The sequence below is a fragment of the Oryza glaberrima genome, chromosome 10 (assembly GCF_000147395.1).
Source record: "Oryza glaberrima chromosome 10, OglaRS2, whole genome shotgun sequence".
Taxonomy (NCBI): domain Eukaryota; kingdom Viridiplantae; phylum Streptophyta; class Magnoliopsida; order Poales; family Poaceae; genus Oryza; species Oryza glaberrima.
Window position 1 is genome coordinate 10,037,252 of NC_068335.1, and position 8,691 is coordinate 10,045,942.

Genomic DNA, 8,691 nt, shown 5'->3' on the forward strand with positions numbered 1-8,691 from the left:
CGCCGCATCCCGGCGGCCTCCCCTCCTGCCAGATCTGGAGGAGGGGAGGCCGCCCAGCCGTGTGCCACCTCCCATCCCGCTGCCACTGCCGCTACGGCCGCCCAGCCGTTGCCTGCTGTCAACGGAATCGGTGGAGGGGGGAGGGGGAGGAGAGGGGAAGGGGCCGGAGGAAGGGGATGAGAGAGGGGGAGGAGGTGGTGGAGAAAATGAGAGGGGAGCAAGGAGAGAATGAGATCGATGGGAGGAGGAGAGGAGGAGGGGATCGAATAAGGACTAGCTGGCAGCACGCACGCGGGGCTCAGGGGGGGGGGGGGACTTTTCACGATTTTTTTAATTTGGGTCGCAGTTGGTACAAACAACCGGGACTAAAGATGATATGGGTCTAACATGTTTTTGAACTGGGACTAAAAATGATATTTATTCCTAGGAGTAAAAATCACAAAAGTACCTGTAGGTTTTCAAACCGGGACTAGTTCCGGTTTTTACTCAAACCGGGATTAGCTAATGTGATTTTTGCGTAACCCAGCATAGATCATTTCTCCAGTAGTGTATTAAAATATGAAGCTATGTGAGATGAATTCAATAAAGTCCAGAAATAATTTATATAAATTATAGAAGTAACTAGAGATGTTAAAATATTAGAATTAACTTTATGGCGAGAGAGTTAAAACTTGAAACTTCTAATAGTACAAAGTTTGAAAAATATAATGTGTATTGACTGATGAAGTAACCAAACACATCAGCAGAGTTCACTCTTGTCATTATTAAAAATAGCTACTTTGCTTTAGGAAGTAACTTTAGTGAAATGCAAAAGTAATTTACACAAATAATAGAAGTAACTATACGTTGATATGGTATACATATTTGTTCCTTGATTGAGCTCGTTTTTGTCTTAATTGCCAGTTTAATTACCAAGGCATGAAAAGCTATATCTTATGTGTTAGATGAATTTTTACGTAGCAGTCGATCGTTAGAAGATTTTGACCAAAAAAAAAAAGCAAAATATCTTATGCATGCATTATAGGACAAAGGCAGTATATTGCGGGTCACATCCCGACCTTGACAAGCTTTACACAATAATTTGTGGGCAGGAATTTTACACGAGCTTTTTACCAGTTTCGAAGGAAGAGCTCTCATGGGAGAATTATCGTTCGTCAAGGGATCAAAGCGATGTACGTCAGGCGTAATGTTCGTCAAGTGAACAGGGGTTTTCTTAGAAAGATTTCAACTTGTAATGAACAGAAACCGGGTTCATCACGGCGCTTCAATTTGCAAAACTCTGCATCGATTCTTGTTAACGAGACGGTGGATGCAAAGACCAGGTGCCGCCAGTTGACCATGAATCATAAATTAATGAAGCACATCCAGAGATAAGGCTGGCAGAGATTTGTGATAATTTGCCAGGTTATATTAATTTGAGGGTTGTTCGAGTGAATGACGGAATTTTTTGGGTTCATTTCAACAACGTCTAATTTCTTTAACTCAAGAACTGAAATTTTTACTCACTTTTGTATAAGTCATGCGCAGTAATATATTTCAGCAATGATCTTTCGTCAGTTACTGCTAGTACTTGGCAAGAAACAAAATGACGAGATAAATTATTCATTTGAAGTAGAAGGGAGAAATTAATTAACTCGACCATAAAAAGAAAACAGAAACAATCGATGAACCGTTCCTTCGATTATCAGCAAAATTCTTTCTGTTTCGATGTCAACTGCGGCAGGTCAATATATATCACGTTGTCAGGACTCCGAAAGGATCTCAAGGCCATATATAGCGGCGACAGACAGCAGTGTAATTGAAAAAAATATATGGTTAAGTCAGAAGGTGATGCGGTCAAAGTCATTGTTATCTGCGTGGATCTCTTCTATCTCATCACCAAGACACCAATCTCTACCAACGAATGCATTGATAGTTAGTCTTCCCTGTGAGATTATAGACGCCGTACAATGAAAGGTGTCTGTATGCCGTATGCGCCTATTTCTTAGTACTACTTATGCATGCTTATGGATTATCTATTATCTCTTAAAAATCCATTAAACATCCTATCAACACTCTTAAGATATATACCATGTGGCACCTCTATCAAAGCTACTAAGCCATCACTTGACAATCTACTTCCTCTGTTTCAGGTAAGTTTAACTAAATATATAGACAAATATAGTAATATTTGCATGATCAAATTAGTTTTATTAAATTAATAATAACCTGAAATTTATAACCTGAAACAAAGGGATCAGTAATAAATTAAAGAAAATTCCAAAAGTTTTTAGAAAATACAAGATATCGAACAATCAATTTTCACTTAAATTGGTGAGTCTATTATTTTTAGCCATCAAATATATCTTAAGAAAATAAAATCTCATATAGTTCCTTAGACATATATGTGGCGGCCGACAACGCTCGAGAGGACATTTATAGGAGAACGTAAAATCTTAACTATAAATTATATAAATTAGTTATACACTCAACACTATTGAATCCCAATTAAATCTATAGAATATAATCAAATAATATTTAAACAAAAAGTCATAATATTTAAATTGGTAACAAAATTTATGGTACTTGAAATAAACAATATGCCCGTGTATCTGGCGGGTTGAAGTTCTACTTAATGTTTCATTTAATCAGGCTGGATTTGCAATTGGGAGATTTTAATTCAGCTGCTTATCTGACTTTGTTTCATGAAAGAAAACACTTTGACTTTTGGCAACTATAGTTAGATGCCGGGAATGCATGTCAAGATGCATGGCAGTTGTTTACAGTAAACGGCACTTTCACTAGTTTATTACCTTTAAGGTACGTAGATTGCATGGGCTAGAATCTTGGCACCTTTTTTGCAAGTTCACATTGATGACACGGTAGGTTGATTCTATTGTTGTAAAGGCCGACTGGATCATACTGGTGCCATATAATTTTGGCATGTCACCTGGTCAAATATTTTGTCGTATATGTATAGCCAGCTGTAAAATAGACCAATTTGAAAATTACATGCTAACTCAGGATATTTCATACTCTCGTTATAACCATATGAATCCATTTCCGATTCTCATGAGTTGAGCGTCCATAAAATTGATATTATACTAACCTATACTCCTTAAAAAGGAGTAGAGCAACCACCTTTACCACCAACCCCCAACTTTCTTTTAGAGAAAAAAAAAGGACATATAAGACTAGATGACCCATATGTCAGCTACTCTAGGAAGGAAAAAGAATATTATGGGTTCAAATGGTTCACGTGTCAGTAACAAATGTATACAGCAATAAATAGGATAATAATGGATTTATAATTTTATATAGAGGGAATGTTTTTATAAACTGAAAATATGATATGAAACAAAACTAATAAATATAGTCAATAATATTAACATTATCTTGTCACAACAACCATTTATTATGTACGAGATCGCATCCGCAACAAAACCTAATGGCCTAGTTGGGTTGCAGGAATTTTATAGGAGGGCGTCAAAAATTTCATATGATATTGCTGAATTTTCTAGTAAGAGGGAAACTCAGGACCGGCTCAGAGCCTAGACAGGTTATGTGACCGCCTATATCGCTGCTGGCCTCGATGGCTCGAGGGTGCGAAGGGAGGTGAATGGCTGGTGTACAACTGTAGATCTCGATTCTCGATCAAGGCCTAGAGGTCGAGTGTGAGCACGGTGTGACGCATTATTTCGCATTTCTCGCAGCCTTGCTTCTCGCAATCTCGGCGCCTCTCAGCTCGTCGTTTTCTCTCACGCCATTAGCGGAAGGACGGACGACACACAGCGAGACGGTGACGCCGACTCCAACGTAGCCAGGCCTTGCGCCTGTGATCTTTTGCCTCACTGAGTCATCGTGACTAGTAGAGCAGGTCAAGCAAACTATGTCAAGGGTTGTCTTCTGATCTTATTTGACTAGTAGAACACTAGATAGGTTAGGGTTTTGTTTTGTTCTTATTTTGTCTTGGGTGATATCGATCTGTACTGAAATGTTGCACTATTTTTTAGAAGTGTTTTCTCAGCATAATTGATCATCTAATGCTTTTGTTTTTCATCTATTTACTTAATTTGTTTTCGTTTCTGCAGTTCTTTTAGTTATCAATTGTAGTATCAACATTATTTATCGAGAACAAAATACCATATTCCAGTTACAACTATTATTTAACTTAATATTTATTGGGAACATATCCTATGCACACATGTTTACCGTGCACACCAACTAGCAAATGTCACGAAAAATTCAACAAAGAAATTGGACATTTACTTCTAATAGTATTACACATATATGCAAAGTCTCATATTAAAATTCATTATATTTTAGCCATAAAAAGGTGAAAAATCTAATAGTTTTAAGGGTAAAAATATGTCAGGATTTTATCTTTTTTGCTATGGCTAAAATATAATGAATTTGAAGTTAAGATTTCACACGTATATGTAATACTATTAGAAGTATATATCTAAATTTTTTTATAATTTTATGTGACATTTACAAATTGGTATGCACGGAGTGTACACGGGAAACTTGTGTGCATAGAATATGTTGTCATATTTATCTATGTTAGTGAAATATTTATTTGAGTCGCTTTATAGGATACATGCTTTATAAAGTATACATATATTACAAGTAAAAACATAATCTTAAGGGATTATATATAGCATCAAGTTCGCTCGTAGAGCCAGCCCTAGGGAAACTTTGCGCATTATAGAAATTAAGCTTAAGAAATAATGGATTGATTATGCCTAAGGTGCATGGTTTTCATAAATTTTGAATTTGAAATGTTGGGAAACTCTTGTTCAGCACGGCGGTTTCTTACTATGGTATGCTCTACTAATTTCGATCTAAGAGACAAGAGATGCATGCATGGTGTTATTAGTGGACCCAAAGACCATTCATGAATCAAGAATGAACGTCGTAAATAAAGTGAGGGCAGATGTTCAATACTTGTCGCCATATTCTGGCGTTTAATAATGTTCAAGTGGTCGAGGGCGCAATTCTTGGTTCATATTTCAACCGTGTCAGCCTTTGACTCAAGAACTAAAAAAAGAACTCATTCTGTATAAGCTATGCACTATGCAAAATGTTACTTCATCCATTTTATATCACGAGACGCTTTAACATTTTTAAGTCAAATTTTCATAAAGTTTGATTGAGTTTATAAAAAATATAGCAACTCTTACCACATCAAATTATTTCCATTAATCCAATATTAAGTATATTTTAATAGTATATTTATTTGGTGTCAAAGATATTGTCGTGTTCTTTTATAAATTTTATCAAGCCTAAAAAAGTTTGATTTATAAAAAATCAAAGAGCCTTACAATATGGAACGACACGGAGGGAGCTAGTACATACTACGAATGTAATATTCAAAAGCTATGATATTCCTCTGTCACTAGTATTTTGAAAGAAAACTACAAATAAGAATGGTCTTATATATGAGGGGCAAGTTTTACTTGACTAAAGAAGAGAAACTCACTAAAAAAACAAAGCAGATCGAGAAAATTAAACAGACCAAGCAAGAAGGTGATGAAACGTTCACTCAATGAACAAAATACTAGTAGTTCTAAAAAAAATGAACAAAATACTTTCTTAGCTGCCGAGTCTCAGTAGTAGGCCAGATCGTTGTCTGGACTCCAACAAGACAAAATCTCAAGGTAGAAGCGGCAAAACAACACTAGCCTCATCGGTCGGCCAAATACTTTCGCTGATCAGCCAAAGCTACCTCCAATTCAGCCAAACTTCAATACAAATTGGTTAGCTTATTTTGCTTAAATGGTTGATCAACCAAAGCATTTGCCATCCGATGAGAGCGCACATTTTTTCAAACTATGGATAAAATATATGAGTAAATTTTACTTGTCTCCCAGATAAAATGCTGATAGGATAAGAGAGAGAGAGAGAGACTACGAGAGCTCAGATGCTTTCCTTTTTTAATTACTGTGGAAGTGGATGAAAGTGTATCCTCTAACGCGTATAGGAGATCAAATCCACTCTCTTTTTATAAAACAAAAGGAAGGGACTCATGGAATAGGAAAAGGAATAGAGGAACTGCGTATAGGAGATCAAATACACTCTCTTTTTATAAAACAAGAGGAAAAGGAAAAGAAAGAGAAAGAGGAAGGGGAAGAGACTCATTGAATAGGAAGAGATTGGTATCAACTAGCCATCAACCATCCTCCACCACACCCTCATCAACCAACCATGAGTTAGATGCAATTGATGTTCATTATCACTCCATTAATCAATCATTTACTGATTCTCAAAATCTCTTCACTTTTACATTGATAACCCATGTAAGAATGAATACACATAACTCCTAGCATATATAATAAGACTTAAAATTTATTTATTTAATTGAATTAAATGGATCAATTAGCCAATTAAATATAATGATCCCCCCAAATTTCAAGGCTGATGAGAATGCTCTCTATTCCAATGTTGTTTTGATATAGTAGTGTTTCGGTGGAGACTGATTAAGGTTGAACATCCACCTAAAGTAATAGCAACATTTATTCACAACTTAACAACGGGCTATGCCTGCGAACAGATTTCACTCAAACCACTGACTAATACTAGGCTACCGTAGGTATTCTCTTGGGTTGGAGCATATAAGTCAAACTCAACTTCATAGCAATTACCTTATCTTATAGACTGCGACTAGCAGTCGGACTCATATAGGTTCTTCTAAAGATGTTCTGTAAGCCAATATCTCTGCTTAGACAAGCTACTTAGAAAACATTGAGATAAAAATCAGCCTACCATACAGATTAGAGGAGTGTTATATCTCCAATGTAGTGGGTTTATAACTCTTCTCTTAGTTAACTAATAGTTTGTTTCATCATCCTAATTCATGGGATCTCCGATCAAATAGTATAAATTATCATTATGGTGTAACTCATGCTGGGTCTTAATCCCATCTCCCTTGATACATTTTCTATCACATTTCGTGATAGACCCCTTGTGAATGGTTTTGTCAGGTTTCTCGCAATTTGAATGTAATCCAAAGCTATTACTCTGGAGGTTTACATCTTCCTAGCATATTTCAATCTTCTCTTCTTTTTACATGTCTTGATGACTTCATTTTATCCTTAGAATTGTTCACCTTAACAAACATCGTTTAATTATCACATTTGATCATAATAGCAGGTATCGTTTCTCAACCACCGATAGGTCCATCAAAAGCTCTTAAAGTCAATCAGCCTTAACGATAGTTGTGTCTAATGTTGTGCATTTTGTCTCCATTGTTGACCTCATTAAGATGGTCTACTAGCAAGACTTTCATGGAACAGCGCCACCTCCAAGAGTGAATACATATCCACTTGTGGCTTTAATCTCATTAGTATCGGAAATCCAATTTGAATCACTATAACCCTATAGTACCTTGGATATCCAATATAGTGAATTTCATAGCTTACCATGCCTTCTAGATAGTGCATTACTCTTTGAAGAGCTTGCCAATGATCATCTCTAGGACTTGAGCCAAACCGATTGAGTTTGCTCACAGCAAATGAGATGTCAGACCTCGTTGCGCTAACTAAATACATGAGCAAACCAATGATCTGGGAATAACACATTTGGATCATATGGTGTTGCATGGGATTTACAATCATTGTAGCCAAAGCGACTTAAAATCTTTTCCACATAGTGAGATTGTATCGGAGTAATCCCACCATCATCATTCCTTCTAACTTGATGTTCTAGATAACATTAGCTATTCCCAAATCTTTGATTTCAAAGTTTTGAGATAGAAATCTTTTGACTTTCTCAAGCACATTGAGATTAGTACCAAAGTTCAGTATGTCATCCACATACAAACATAGAAAAAACTCCTTCCCCCCTACCATAAGGATAAAACACACATATATCAGCTTCATTCACAACAAAACCTACATATGGTGCTTGTTTCAGACCATACAAAGATTTCAACAACTTACACACCTTCCCTTCTTGACATTTTACTACAAATCCATCTGGTTGTTCCATGTAAATTTCCTCTTCCAACTCTCCATTAAGGAAAGCCTCTTAACGTCCATCTAATAAATGAGGAGATCGTGTGAGATAGCCAATGATAATAGTAATCGAATTGAGATCAATCTAGCAACAGGTGAATTAGTATCAAAGAAATCTTTGCTTCTTTTTGGGTATAACCCTTAACCACGACCCATGTGTTATACTTTTCAATTGTACCATTAAGCTTAAGTTTTTTTTTCTTGAATGCTCACTTACAACCCACAGGTTTACATCCACAAGGACGATCCGTGATATCTCGAGTTTCATTAAAAATAATGGAATCCATTTCACTCTGTATTTATTAGTCTTACCATATTTATTTCCGCATGGATAATATGGGTCAAATGTATGCAGGCTTAACCTCTAAATATCCAGATATGTATATAGTTTATGATATGTTTTACTGTATTTAGTCTTCCTGTACATAGTTTCTGATGTCTTACTGTATTTAATTAACCTAATACCCAGTTTACTGAATTTATTTTCGTATTCGAGAAAAAATGTCTGATATTTTTCCTCTTCCAAAACTATCCCAAAAACATCAGTCGGACACTATCCAAAAAATATCAATCCGACACTATCCGTTTCCGAAAAAATGTCCAGATCTCAAAAATTATCTAAATCATTTTCATCCATCGTACCATTTATCAGGTGGTGTTTGAATCTCCTGAAGATAAATATTAAGTGTTTCACGCA